We start from the raw sequence: 12,842 nt of genomic DNA, 5'->3' as shown, positions 1-12,842 counted from the left end.
TATACACCAAAAATGCTTTAAAAAATCTAAATGCAAAAGTAGTTAAAACCTAAGTTTAAAGGATACTGGTATATATCCTAAGGAAAAAAATTATAATATGTATGATTTTAAAGATACCAAATTTCCCATACTTAGAGAGTAACAGCATTCACAATATTTAAAGGTTCCATAGGCAAATCTCTAAATGAAACCATTTACCCTCAGCCCCTTCCCACCAAAAGTACTAATGTGAAAGAAACCCATTATTGTTACAGCCATAAAGCTTAAGACTGTTTCTCCAAGAAAAAGGAGAAGGGGGGAAAAAGGGGTAAGCTAACAAAAGAAAACCTCATAAATATTACCTTTAAAACATACTCAGCAGAAAAATGGATTGAGGTGGCTTTTATTCATTATCAGCAATACTCCACAGCTGCCTGACAAACAAATTCTTCTCAACAAAACATAGGTATAGGGGCTCCTGGGTGGCTCCACTAAGTGTCTGCCTTTGGCTCAGGTCATGACTGGGGATCCAGTCCCACACTGGCCTCCCTTGCTCAGCAGGAAGTCTGCTTCTCCCTCTCCCTGTAGCTCCCCCACAGCTGGCTTGTGCTCTCTCTCCCTTTCACTCACTCACTCTCCCAAATAAGTAAAATCTTTCTAAATAAAAACAACAACAACAACAACAACAAACAAACAAACAAAAAACCATAGGCAGAAATACAAAACCAGCTGTAAGAGCCTCAGGCAAATCACTGAAACTATGACTCAACATCCATAAAACAGAGCTAATACCCAATCTTTCCATCTGGAGTTGTTCTAAGGATCAAATGAGGTAAGCAAACAGCTGGAGAAACAAGTAAGGTGCTACATGTATACAGTATGTCAACATAGAAAAGATCAGAAAGAACTAGCCAATGATAGTAACAGAAGCTACTACTTAAACTTTTACTCATCAATTAAATTAGTTCTCCTAAATATTAATCTGATCCCAAAAAGTTGTTTAGGCAATTAATACAAGGTAAGGAACAAGTTACCCAACTCAATTCCTTTGAGTGGCATGCTAAAACATACTTCCAAACACAAACAATAATAATAATAAAACATATTTTAAAAACTGGTTGCATCACACTGAGAAACATCGAGTTAGACTTCTACCTCTTATCATATACATGCAGTTCAGAACCATATGAGAAAAAAAAATGTAGGAGAGTATTTCTTTGAGATGGGAAAGAAGTTCTTTGGCATGGCCAAAACAATACAAATCCTAAGGAAAAATAAAGATCTGATTTGAAACACAAGGTGGAAAAATAAGCAATGAACACAAAAACCAACACATAAAGGTGAAAAACATGTGAACAAGCATGTAACTCCAGAAATCAGAAAATGCAAGTTTAAATGAAATACTATCACCTACTCATCAGATTGGCAAACATAAGTAAGTTGGGTAATCCAAGTCTTTTGGGGATGTGAGCAAAGGAAAACACTCATGCCCTGCTGGAAGGGGACTGATTCATGAAATTAGGTATGCAAACACACTACAATCCAGCAAGCTCACTCTTGGGACACACATACAAAAGAAACATTTCCACAGGTAATGCTCTAAATGGTACTGTTGATAGTATCAGGAACTGGAGTCAACCTAGGTCTATGTCACTAGGAGTGAAAACACAAAATATGATGGATGCTTACACTAGAACAATATGCAGGATTACATATGGCATACAAAAAGCAACATGAGTTTATCTTTAAAGGTGTTTTTAAGTTTTGCCTCTGGTAATGCTGGAGAAGCTGTTCCACAGGCAGTTTTCAGCTCTGGATAAAATATAAGCCAACTATCAGAAAGCCCAGAGGGAAACCAGAAACATTAACCCTTAAGAAAAGGTTATGGTAGTGGATGAGTAACCCCCCTTTTACTAGGATTTTCACCTGAGAGCAGGACTTAACTGGTGCCTGGCTGGCTAGAACTCAAAAGAAATGAGGAATCTCACTAGTCTGAAGAATCAGAGGACGCACTTTGAAGCTATGACAAGAGATGGACGTGAGGGGAGAAATCCTAGGAAGGAGAGAATAAACGAAAGAGACTCCAAATTCTGTGGTTAAACTCTGCCTAAATCTCTTACTGACTGCTGAACTATGCATGAACATGGCAGATGTCCAGCAGTCTAAAAGAACTAAACAGAGATTTCAGCCCGTCAGCTACAGGGGTGACCACATTTAGTGTGCCGTGATCAAAATTAACTGGCTAATATAAAACAAAAACATCAATCTTCAGAAAAATAAAACAAAGTCACTCCAAAATGTATTATTCATGACAGCCCCAGGGTAAAATTACCAGATTTATAAAGAATCAGGAAGATTTTACGCACATTCAAAAGAAAAGGAAATTAATGAAAATCAACTATGAAATTAGATGATGAAATCTGTAAATAATTTTAAGGCAGCCACTTTAACAATTCATGGACAATAAGAAAAATATGATCATAATGAGTGAATGGGTAAGAAATTAAAGCATGGAAAGAAACAAAAATATTCTAAAAACTGAATAAAAAGTAAATATAAATAAATTATGGTAATCATAATAAAAAATTTTCTAAAAAATGATTTCTAAAAACTGAAAAACATCCAAAATTCAAAAAAAATATCACTGGATAGAACAGAAACTGAAGAGCAGATTGGAGACTTAAAAATAAAAGCCATCCAAAGATAAATGAGGCAATAACAGTCTACCATACATGTAACCGGAATCCAAGAAGGGAAAAAGAATGGAGCAGAAAAGATATAATATAATGGCTAAGACCTTCCAGACTGATGAAAAATATCAAATCCCATGTCTAAAAGACTAAGAAAACCATAAGTAGTGTAAGTATAAAGAAAGAAACAGGGTGCCCCAGTGTGTTAAGCCTCTGCCCTCAGCTCAGGTCATGATCTCAGGGTCCTGGGATAGAGCCTCGCATCGGGCTCTCTGCTCAGCAGGGAGCCTGCTTCTCCCTCTCTCTCTGCCTGCCTGTCTGCCTACTTGTGATTTCTCTCTCTCTGTCAAATAAATAAAATTAAAAAAACGAAAGAAAGAAACAATCCCTGGGCAATTCATAGTCAAATTCTTAAAAACCAAATGGAAAAAGACCTTTGAAAAGCGCCAGAGAAAAACAACAAAATACAAAGGATACACAACAAGAATGACAGCCAAGTTAAATATAACGGACTAGACGTTCCAAACTAAAAAGATGTCCAGAAAAGATTTAGAAAAGACCCAAAAATATACCGTAAGAGATGCGCTTTACATATAAACACACAAGAAGGTTGAAATAAAAGGATGAAAACGATACCATGCAAACAACTAAGCATTAGAAAGCTGAAGTGACCAGATTCAGATCAAATTAAGCAGGCTTCAAGGCAAAGATTATTACCAGGGATTAAAAAAAAAAATTTCATAAAGAGCAACAGGACATAACAGTAACAATAAAAGAGCTTCAAAATACACGAAAAGACTGACAGAATTTAACACTGATACAACACTATTAACCTACATAATTTATTCCAATTTTCACCAACTGTCCAAGAGATAATCCAAGATCCCATACTATGTTCAGGTTGCATGTCTCCTTATTCTCCTCCAATCTGGGACAGATCCTCTGTTTTTTTTTGTTTTTTTTTTTTTAAAGATTTTATTTATTTATTTGACAGAGAGAAATGACAAGTAGGCAGAGAGGCAGGCAGAGAGAGAGGAAGGGAAGCAGGCCCCCTGCTGAGCAGAGAGCCCGATGTGGGACTCGATCCCAGGACCCTGGAATCATGACCTGAGCCGAAGGCAGCGGCTTAACTCACTGAGCCACCCAGGCGTCCCAGATCCTCTGTTTTTAATTTTCAGCACCTCGACACATAAAAAGTACTGGCTAGTTACTTTGAAGACTGTCCCTTGGAAATTAGTTAAGTACCACCTTGTGAGAGATAGTCATCTTTCCTCATTCATTGACTGAAATTCTCCATAAGTAAAAAAAAAAAAAAGTGTCCCCTTTCTTCCATTTATTTGCCATTTATATTCACAATTTGTACTATCATAATTCATTTATAAATGAATATAAATAAATTCAAATATAAATATGCAATATAAATTCATTTATATTCATTTTCTTAAAGCATTTATAATACAGAATTATTCATTTCAGTATGAACTAAACATTTTATTCTATATCTTATATTTCATTATTATAATTGGTTTCTAAACTTGTAACAGAGTTGTTGATTAGAAACCCCATCCCCTCAAGCTGACTCAATGAGGTAATAATTTTGTTTGCTAAATTTCTACTTAGTACTTTTACACCAATATTTATTACTGATATTGGCCCATATATATTGCTTCCCTTTTGTACTATTTTTATCAGGTACACTTGCTTCAAACAGAGAAATGGGGAAAAACAATATTATGGTTCCTCAAAAAATTAAACGTAGAATTATCATAAAATTCCAGTAATTTCACTTCTAGTTACACATCAAAAGGAATTATAAGCAAGGACTCAAACAGATATTTGCACACTCATGTTCAAAGCCAAAAGGTGGAAGCCACACAAGTGTCCACCAATAGATGAATGGATAAACAAAATGTAGTGCGTACATAAAACAATGAAATATTATTAAGCCTTAAAGAAGAGTTAAGTTCTCAGGGCGCCTGGGTGGCTCAGTGGGTTAAAGCCTCTGCCTTCGGCTCAGGTCATGATCCCAGGGTCCTGGGATCGAGCCCCACATCGGGCTCTCTGCTCTGCGGGGAGCCTGCTTCCTCCTCTCTCTCTCTGCCTACTTGTGATCTCTGTCAAATAAATAAATAAAATCTTAAAAAAAAAAAAAGAGTTAAGTTCTCATACATGCTACAACATGTACAAACCTAAAGATAATAATGCTAAATGAAATATGCCTGGCACAAAAAGACAATATGATTCCACTTACATGAGCTAGTTAAATTCACAGAAGCAGAATGTAGACTAGTTGATGGCCAGGGGCTGGGTGGAAGGAGGAATGAGAACTTACTGTTTAATGGGTTCAGTCTGGGATGATGAAAAAACTCTGCAGATGAATGGTAGTGATGGTTCCACAATGTGAATGTACTTAATGACACAATGAACTTAAAAATGGCTAAAATGCTAAAATTTATGTCACATATATTTTACAATTTAAAGAAAGAAGATATGAAAGCACTGTGGTTTATAGTTAGTTTTTAGAATCAGGGATTTTGTTTCCTTTATATTTTTGAAATATGCTACAAAATCATCAAGTGCAGAAAGGACTCTATTACCAAACACAAATGTCTCTCAAGTCAGATTAAAAGCTGCTAGCAACTTCCCCCCTTTAATAAAGAGAAAGGAGAGAGAGAGAAGTTTTTCATTTCCATAGCTCTGGAACATGTATAAAGTATTAGAATTATTAGGTCTTTAAAGGCTTGGTAGAATTCCCCTGTAAAACCATCTGGCCATGGTGCTTTCTGTAGGGCATTACTTAATTTTCCCTATTTCTTTTATAGAAACTGACTTTTTATAATTTTCTAATGAGGTCAATTTTGCTAATCTGTATTTCCCTGGGAAGTAGTCCATGTCATTAAATTTTTAATTCATTTTCACAGAGGTCTGTTTAGTAGTCTCGTATTATAGCTCTAATTTCTTCTGTTTTCATGGTTACCTTATTTTGTGTGCTTTCTCTTTTATTCCCTTGATCAAGTTACCCAGTAGATTATCTATTCTTAATTTTTTCAGAGAACTAAAGTTTTGACCTATTAATTAGGTCTACTGTTTGCTTTCCTTTTCACATTATTAACTTCTTTTTTAAAAAATATTTTTCCTTACACTGATTTTTGTTTTAGTAACAGATTTCCTTGCATTGAATCATTCTTGACCCTACATATTCATGGCATACTTACTGCATCTTTAAATATCAACTGGAACTTCTCTTTCTTCAGAATTTTTGGATTTCTATAATGCATAGAAGGGAAATCAATCTACAGTGTTTTGGTAATAAACTAAAGTTGGACAGTTAGAAGGGAAGGTTCAAAATGAAAATAATGATTCTTATAAACAGTGTTATTCATGACATTATTTTAACTATCCCTCAAGGGAAAAATAATTAAATTAGTTACAGTGCATTTATGCAAAGAGACGTAATACAGCTCTACATGCACTGATATGGAATGATTTCCAAAATATAATACTAACTTAATTTATGTAAGGTCAAGTGAGAACACACATAATTGGCTAATGTTTCAATAAAATTAAGAAAAATGAATATACATGCAAACACATAAATGGATTTGCTTATACATACATGGATTTCTCTGAAAAGATATGAAATGGGGAGGGGAAAGAAAAAATCTGGGGAGGAGAATAGGCTGTTACAGAAAAGAAATGAGGAGGCTACTTCCCTGTGTATTCTTTCAAGCATTTTCATTTTGGGTTATCTATTAAAAAAATTAAGTAATGCTTTAATAAAAAAATTAAAAGGGAAAATTCTGTATCTTTCATCTTTAAAGGCTAATTAAGAATTCAGATGGCAAACTGTTCAAGTTATTTCATTAAATTCAAGGAAAAGGCCAATTACTATTACTACTACTACTACTACTACTATTACAAAAAAGTGGTTCTAGAGTCTCAGCTAATAAATGGGAGTGGTAAATTAAATAACTGATAGAGGACTTCCCTCAAAGATGGCCGCAAAGTAGGAGGACTCTTGGCGCACCTCTTCCCATGAACAAATATGTAACTATCATATCATCTTAAATGCCCCAGATATCAACCTGAAGACTGGCAGAAAAAAACCACAACTAAAGAGGTACAGACAAGGTAACACTGAAGGCAGAAAAATGTGAAGATGTGGTTTAAGGGAGAAACAGATAATGGCTGCTGCAGAGTGGGTACAGCTGTGGTCAGGAAGAAGGGTGAGAGAGTGAGAGGGGCACACGGGAATGCATAAGGAAAAATTTCCCCAATGCCACTGGCTTGGAAAATGAGAGGAGCTGAGTTTCATGGTATCTTGCAACTGAGGGGCTTAAACCCAGAGTTTAAAGTATGAGTGGACTGCACTGGGCTGGGCTCTGGGAGAGTCCAGAGCTTATCGAGGCTGCTTTTGGAGAAAAGGTAGGCAAACAACCCAGAGACATAGAGCATGGAAACAATGATCTGAAGAGTGCCTGGTGCACACAACAGGGAGATCTACTCTTCTGAGAGCATGCCCATGAGAGGCAGCATTCTGGGGAGAGACATCTCTGGAAACAAGGCTTCTGGCTGGCACCATTTCACTCCCCTACCACTCAGGAAAAGAGCAGAGCCACTACCAGCAGGAACCAGTGCAATTCAGATATTGGCTGCCTAAATAACTTAACACTCAGCCCCACCCTGCCCCACCTCCATTCTGGTGGAACTGCCCCTTCTCTCAGTCAGCTTACCTCAGTCCCAGCACCATGGACGCCTCCCCCCAAAAGACCAAAACAAACCCCTCCCCACACCACAGGTCCCGACAAGAAAGTTCTGTAGGGTCTCAGTTCCAGTGGAGGTGATGACAGGTCTCATTTCACAAGCAAACTGGAGCACTAGTTAAAACTTGCCACATTCAGGCCAGGGACCAAAACTGCCCAGGACTGGCAAAAAGAATCTCTGCAGATAACTGGCCTGAAGGTTAGAGCAGCCAGAACGCAAGAGCACAGTGCCTGTAGCACACACCAGACACACTCCCTGAAGCACGAAACTCTGGGGCACTACATGACCTCTCCTTCGTAAGGCCATTACTTTCAGGTGCAGGAGACATAACTGGCTTTTCTAATACAGAGAAGGCGGCACGGACTTAGACAAAATAAGACAGCAATTTATCCCAAATGAAAGAACAAGATAAGGACATGCATGGCCAGAGATGTAGGCAAAACTGGTGTAAGTAACAGAACTGATGGAGACCTTAAATCAGTGATCATAAAGATACTCACCTGAACTTGAGAAAGAATGGAAGACATCAGTGAGACCCCTACCACATAAATAAAGGAGTTATAAAAGAATCGAAGATGCAGAGTACAGTAAGTGAGATTAGAAACATGCTTGATGCAATGAACAGCAGGCTGGAAGACATAAAGGAATAAATTAATGTCCGAAAAAACAAAGTAAAGGAAAGCGATGAAGCTGAACAAAAAAGAAAAAGAAGAATTATACAAAACAAGAACAGACTTAAGGAACTCAGTGACTCCATCAAACACAGTAACATTTGTATCATAGGAGTCCCAGAGAGAGAGAAAAGAGGGCAGAAAACTTATATGAAGAAATAATAGTTGAAAACTTCACCTTACCTGGGGAAGGAAACAGCTATCCAGATCCAGGAAGCACAGAGAAGTCCCATTAAAGTCAACAAAAGCAGACCCACACCAAAAAATGTAACTAAACTGACAAAAGTGCAGTAATAAGGAAAAAAATTTAAAAGCAGCAAGACAAAAGAAGACAGTTACTTATAACAGAAAACCCATAAGGCTATCAGCTCATTTTTCAGCAGAAAACTCTCCAAGCCAAAAAGGACTGGTAGGATACATTCAAAGCACTGAGTAGGAAAAATGTGCAGTCAAGAATACTCATCTAGCAAGGCTAACGTTCAGAATAGAAGGAGAGATGAAGAGTTTCACAGACAAACAAAAACTAAAAGAGTTTGTGACCACTAAGCCAGCCCAGCAAAAAATACTAAATGGGGACTCTGTGAGTGGAAAAGAAAAACCAAAAGTTACAGTATGAAAGTAGGAAACACAAAAGCAGTAAAAATGAGTATTTCTGTTAAAAAAAAATCAGTCAAAGAACACACAAAATAAAAGGATATAAAATAACAACATATACCTAAAACATGGGGAGAAGAGGAGTAAAGAACAGGTTCAAACTTAAACAGCCATCAAGTTAATAGACACTACTATAAGCAGATGATGTCCTATACAAACCCAGCGGTAACTACAAATCAAAGAATAATAGATATGCAAAGAACTAAGAGAAAGAAATCCAAATAAGTCACTAAATCACTAAAGAAAACCAGAAAACCATGAAAGAATCATAAGGATCAGAGAAAATCTCTAGTAACAACCACAACACAAGTAATAAACTGGCAATAAATACATATCAATAATTACTTTGAATGAAAATGGAATAAACGGCCCAATCAAAAGACAAACGGTAACAGAATGGCTTAAAAAAACAAGATCTGTCTATATGCTGCCTAGAAGAAACTGGTTTTAGACCTAAAGACACAGGCAGACTGAAAGTAAGGGGATGGAAAAACATTTATCACGCAAATGGTTGTCAAAAGAAAGCCTGCCTAGCAATACTTATATCAAATAAACTAGACTTTAAAACAAAGACTGTAATGAGAGGCAAAGAGAGACACTTTATAATAATAAAGGGGACAATCCAAAAAGAAAATAAATTATAAATATTTATGCACCCAACATGGGAGCACCCAAATACATAACACAATAATAAACAGAAAAGAACTAATCCATAATAATACGATAATAGTAGGGGGCTTAACACCACACTTATATCAATGACCAGATCAACTGAAGAGAAAAACAAAAAGGAAACCATGGTACAAGATGGATTTAACAGATACATTCCAAACCTTCCATCCTAAAACAGCAGAATATACATTCTTTTCAAGTGCACATGGGACATTTTCCAGAATAGATTACATATTATGCCACAAAACAGGACACAACAAAATCAAGATCAAAATCATACCATACCCTTTTTCTGACCCTAACACTATCAAACTAGAAGTCAATCACGGGAAAAAATCTGCAAAGGCCAGCAATATACGGAGGTTAAATAACCTGATACTAAATAAGGGATGGGTCAACCAGGAAATCAAAGAAATTTAAAAAAAAAAAAAAAATGGAAGCAAATGAAAATAAAACACAAAGGTCCAAAACCCTTGGAATGCAGCAAAAGTGGGTTCTAAGAGGGAAGTATACAACAATATAGACCTACTTCATGAAGCAAGAAAAGTCTCAAACAACCTAACCTTATACCTAAAGGACCTACAAAAAGAACCACAAATGAAGCCTAAAGCCAGTAGATGGAAGGAAATAATAAAGATAAGAGCAAAAATAAATGATACAGAAATGAGAAACACAACAAAAATCAATGAAACGAGGAGCTGGTTCTTGGAAAAAAAAAAAAAACATAAAATTAATACACCTCTACTCAGACTTATCAAAAAGAAAAGAAAAAGGACCCAAATAAAAACACAAATGAGGCAGGTAAAATAACAACCAACACCATAGAAATACAAACAATTTTAAGACTATTATGATGAAAAACTATATGCCAACAAACTGGACAACCTAGAAGAAATGGATAAATTCCTAGAAACATAAATTACCAAAACTAAAAACAGGAACAGAAAAAAAAGACTGATAACTGGCAAAGAAACAGAATAAATAATCAAAAAACTCCCAAAAAACAAAAGTCCAGAACCAGATGGCTTTTATAGGTAAATTCTACCAAACATTTAAAGAGTTAATACCTATTCTCCTCAAACAATCCCCCACCCCCCCAAAAAAGAAAGAAAAGAAAAGGAAGGAAATCTTCCACATTCATTCTATGAGGGCAGCATTACCCAGATACCAAAATCAGATGAAGACACGCACAAAAAACAGAAATACAGGCCAATATTTCCGATGAAAACAGATGCAAAAATCCTCAACAAAACACTAGCAACCCAAATTCAACAATACATTAAAAAAAATCATTCACCAAGATCAAGTGGGATTTATTCCTGGGTTGGAAGGGTGGTTCAATATTTGCAAATCAATCGTGATAACATCAACTAACAAGAGAAAACGAAAAGAACTACAGGATCACTTCAAAAGACACAGAAAAAGCATTTGATAAAGCACAACATCCACTCATGATTTAAAAAAAAAAAAAAAACAACTCTAAAAAGCAGGTTTAGAGGAATACCTCAATATAACGAAGGCCATACATGAAAAAAAAAAAAAAAAAAACCCACACTTAACATCATACTAAATGGGGAAAAACTAAGAGCTTTATTTCTATAATTAGAATAAGACAGGTAGACAGGTATGTCCACTCTCACCACTTTCATTCAACATAGACTGGAAGTCCTACTCACAGGAACCAGACAACAAAAACAAAGGTATCCCAATTGGCAAGGAAGAAGTCAAACGTTCGCTATTTGCAGATTACCTGATATATAGGAAACCTGAAAGAATCCACAAAAAAACTGCCAGAATTGATAAACAAATTCAGTAAAGTTATAGGATAAAAAAATCAATGTACAGAAATCTGTTTCATTTCTATACAGCAAACCAATCATTTGAACAACGAAGCAGCACAAAGAGAAATTAAGGAATCAATCCCAGTTACATCTGCACCAAAAGCAAGATACCTAGGTATAAACCTAACCAAAGAAGTGAAAGACCAGTACTATGAAAACTATAAAACAGCAAAGAAACTGAAAATGACACAAAGAAATGGGAAGACATTCCATGCTCATGTACTGGAAGAACAAAAATTGTTAAAATGCCTATACCACCCAAAGCAATGCACACAATTAAAGCAATCCCTATCAAAACGCTAGCACCATTTTTACAGAGCTAGAACAAACAATCCTAACATTTGCATGGAACCACAAAAGACCCTGAATAACCAGAGCAACCTTGAAAAAGAAAAGCTGGGGCGCCTGGGTGGCTCAGTAAGTTAAGCCTCTGCCTTCAGCTCAGGTCATGATCTCGGGGTCCTGGGATCGAGCCCCACATCGGGCTCTCTGCTCAGCAGGGGGCCTGCCCCCCCCTTCTCTCTGCCTGCCTCTCTGCCTGCTTGTGATCTCTCTCTCTAATAAATAAATAAAATCTTAAAAAAAACAACAACACAGCTTTAAAAAAAAAAGCAAAGCTGAAGGCATCACAATTATAGACTTCAAGATATATTACAAAGCTGCAATAATCAAAACACTATAGTACTGGGACAAAAACAGACACACAGATCAATAGAACAGAACAGAACAGAACAGAAAACCCAGAAATGGACCAGTTACATGGCCAATTAATCTTCAACAAAGCAGGAAACAATAGCCACTGGAAAAAAGACAGTCTCTTCAACAAATGGAACTGGGAAAACTGAACAACATGCAAAAAAAAAAAAAAAAAAAAAAAAAAAAAGGAACTAGGATCATTCTCTTTCATCATATACAAAAATAAACTCAAAGTGGATTAAAGACCTAAAAGTGAGATCTGAAACCATAAAAGTCCTTGAAGAAAGCACAGGCAGTTATTTCTTTGACATGAGCCACAGCAACTTTTTTCTAGATAGGTCTCCTGACGCAAGGGAAAGAAAAGTAAAAATGAGCTATTGGGATTGCAGCAAAACAAACAGCTCTACACAGCAAAGGAAACAATCATCAAAACTATAAGGCAACCTACAGAATGGGAGAAAATATTTGCAAAGGACATACCTGGTAAAGGGTTAATATGCAAACTATACAAAGATCTTATACCATAGCCACCCTAAACACAAATAATCCAATTAAAAAATGGGAAGAAGACATGAATAGAAACTTTTCCAATGAAGACATGTAAGTAGCCAAAAGACACACGAAAAGATGCTCAGCATCACTCATCATCAGGGAAATGCAAATCAAAACTACAGTATCACCTCAAACCTGTCACAATGGCTAAAATCAGCAACACAAGAAACAATAGGTATGGGTAAGGATGTGGTTAAACAGGAAACCTCTTGTACTGGTGGCGGATATGCAAACTGGTGCAGACACTGGAAAACAGTATGGAAGTTCCTCAGGAAGTTAAAAATAGAACTACCCTATGATCTAGTAATTGCACTACTGGGTAC

At 36.4% G+C, this 12,842-nt stretch overlaps 1 protein-coding gene across 10 annotated transcripts in view; it reads right to left on the bottom strand.

Moving 5' to 3' along the window:
- KDM6A (lysine demethylase 6A) overlaps positions 1 to 12,842 on the bottom strand; it is a 202,579-nt gene that overhangs the window by 61,365 nt on the left and 128,372 nt on the right. The gene's annotated exons all lie outside the window — the stretch shown is intronic.

Source organism: Mustela erminea, chromosome X, assembly GCF_009829155.1.
Source record: "Mustela erminea isolate mMusErm1 chromosome X, mMusErm1.Pri, whole genome shotgun sequence".
NCBI classification, from domain to species: Eukaryota; Metazoa; Chordata; class Mammalia; order Carnivora; family Mustelidae; genus Mustela; species Mustela erminea.
The sequence above is the reverse complement of the archived record's forward strand: the minus strand, read 5'-3'. Positions and strand labels throughout refer to the sequence as shown.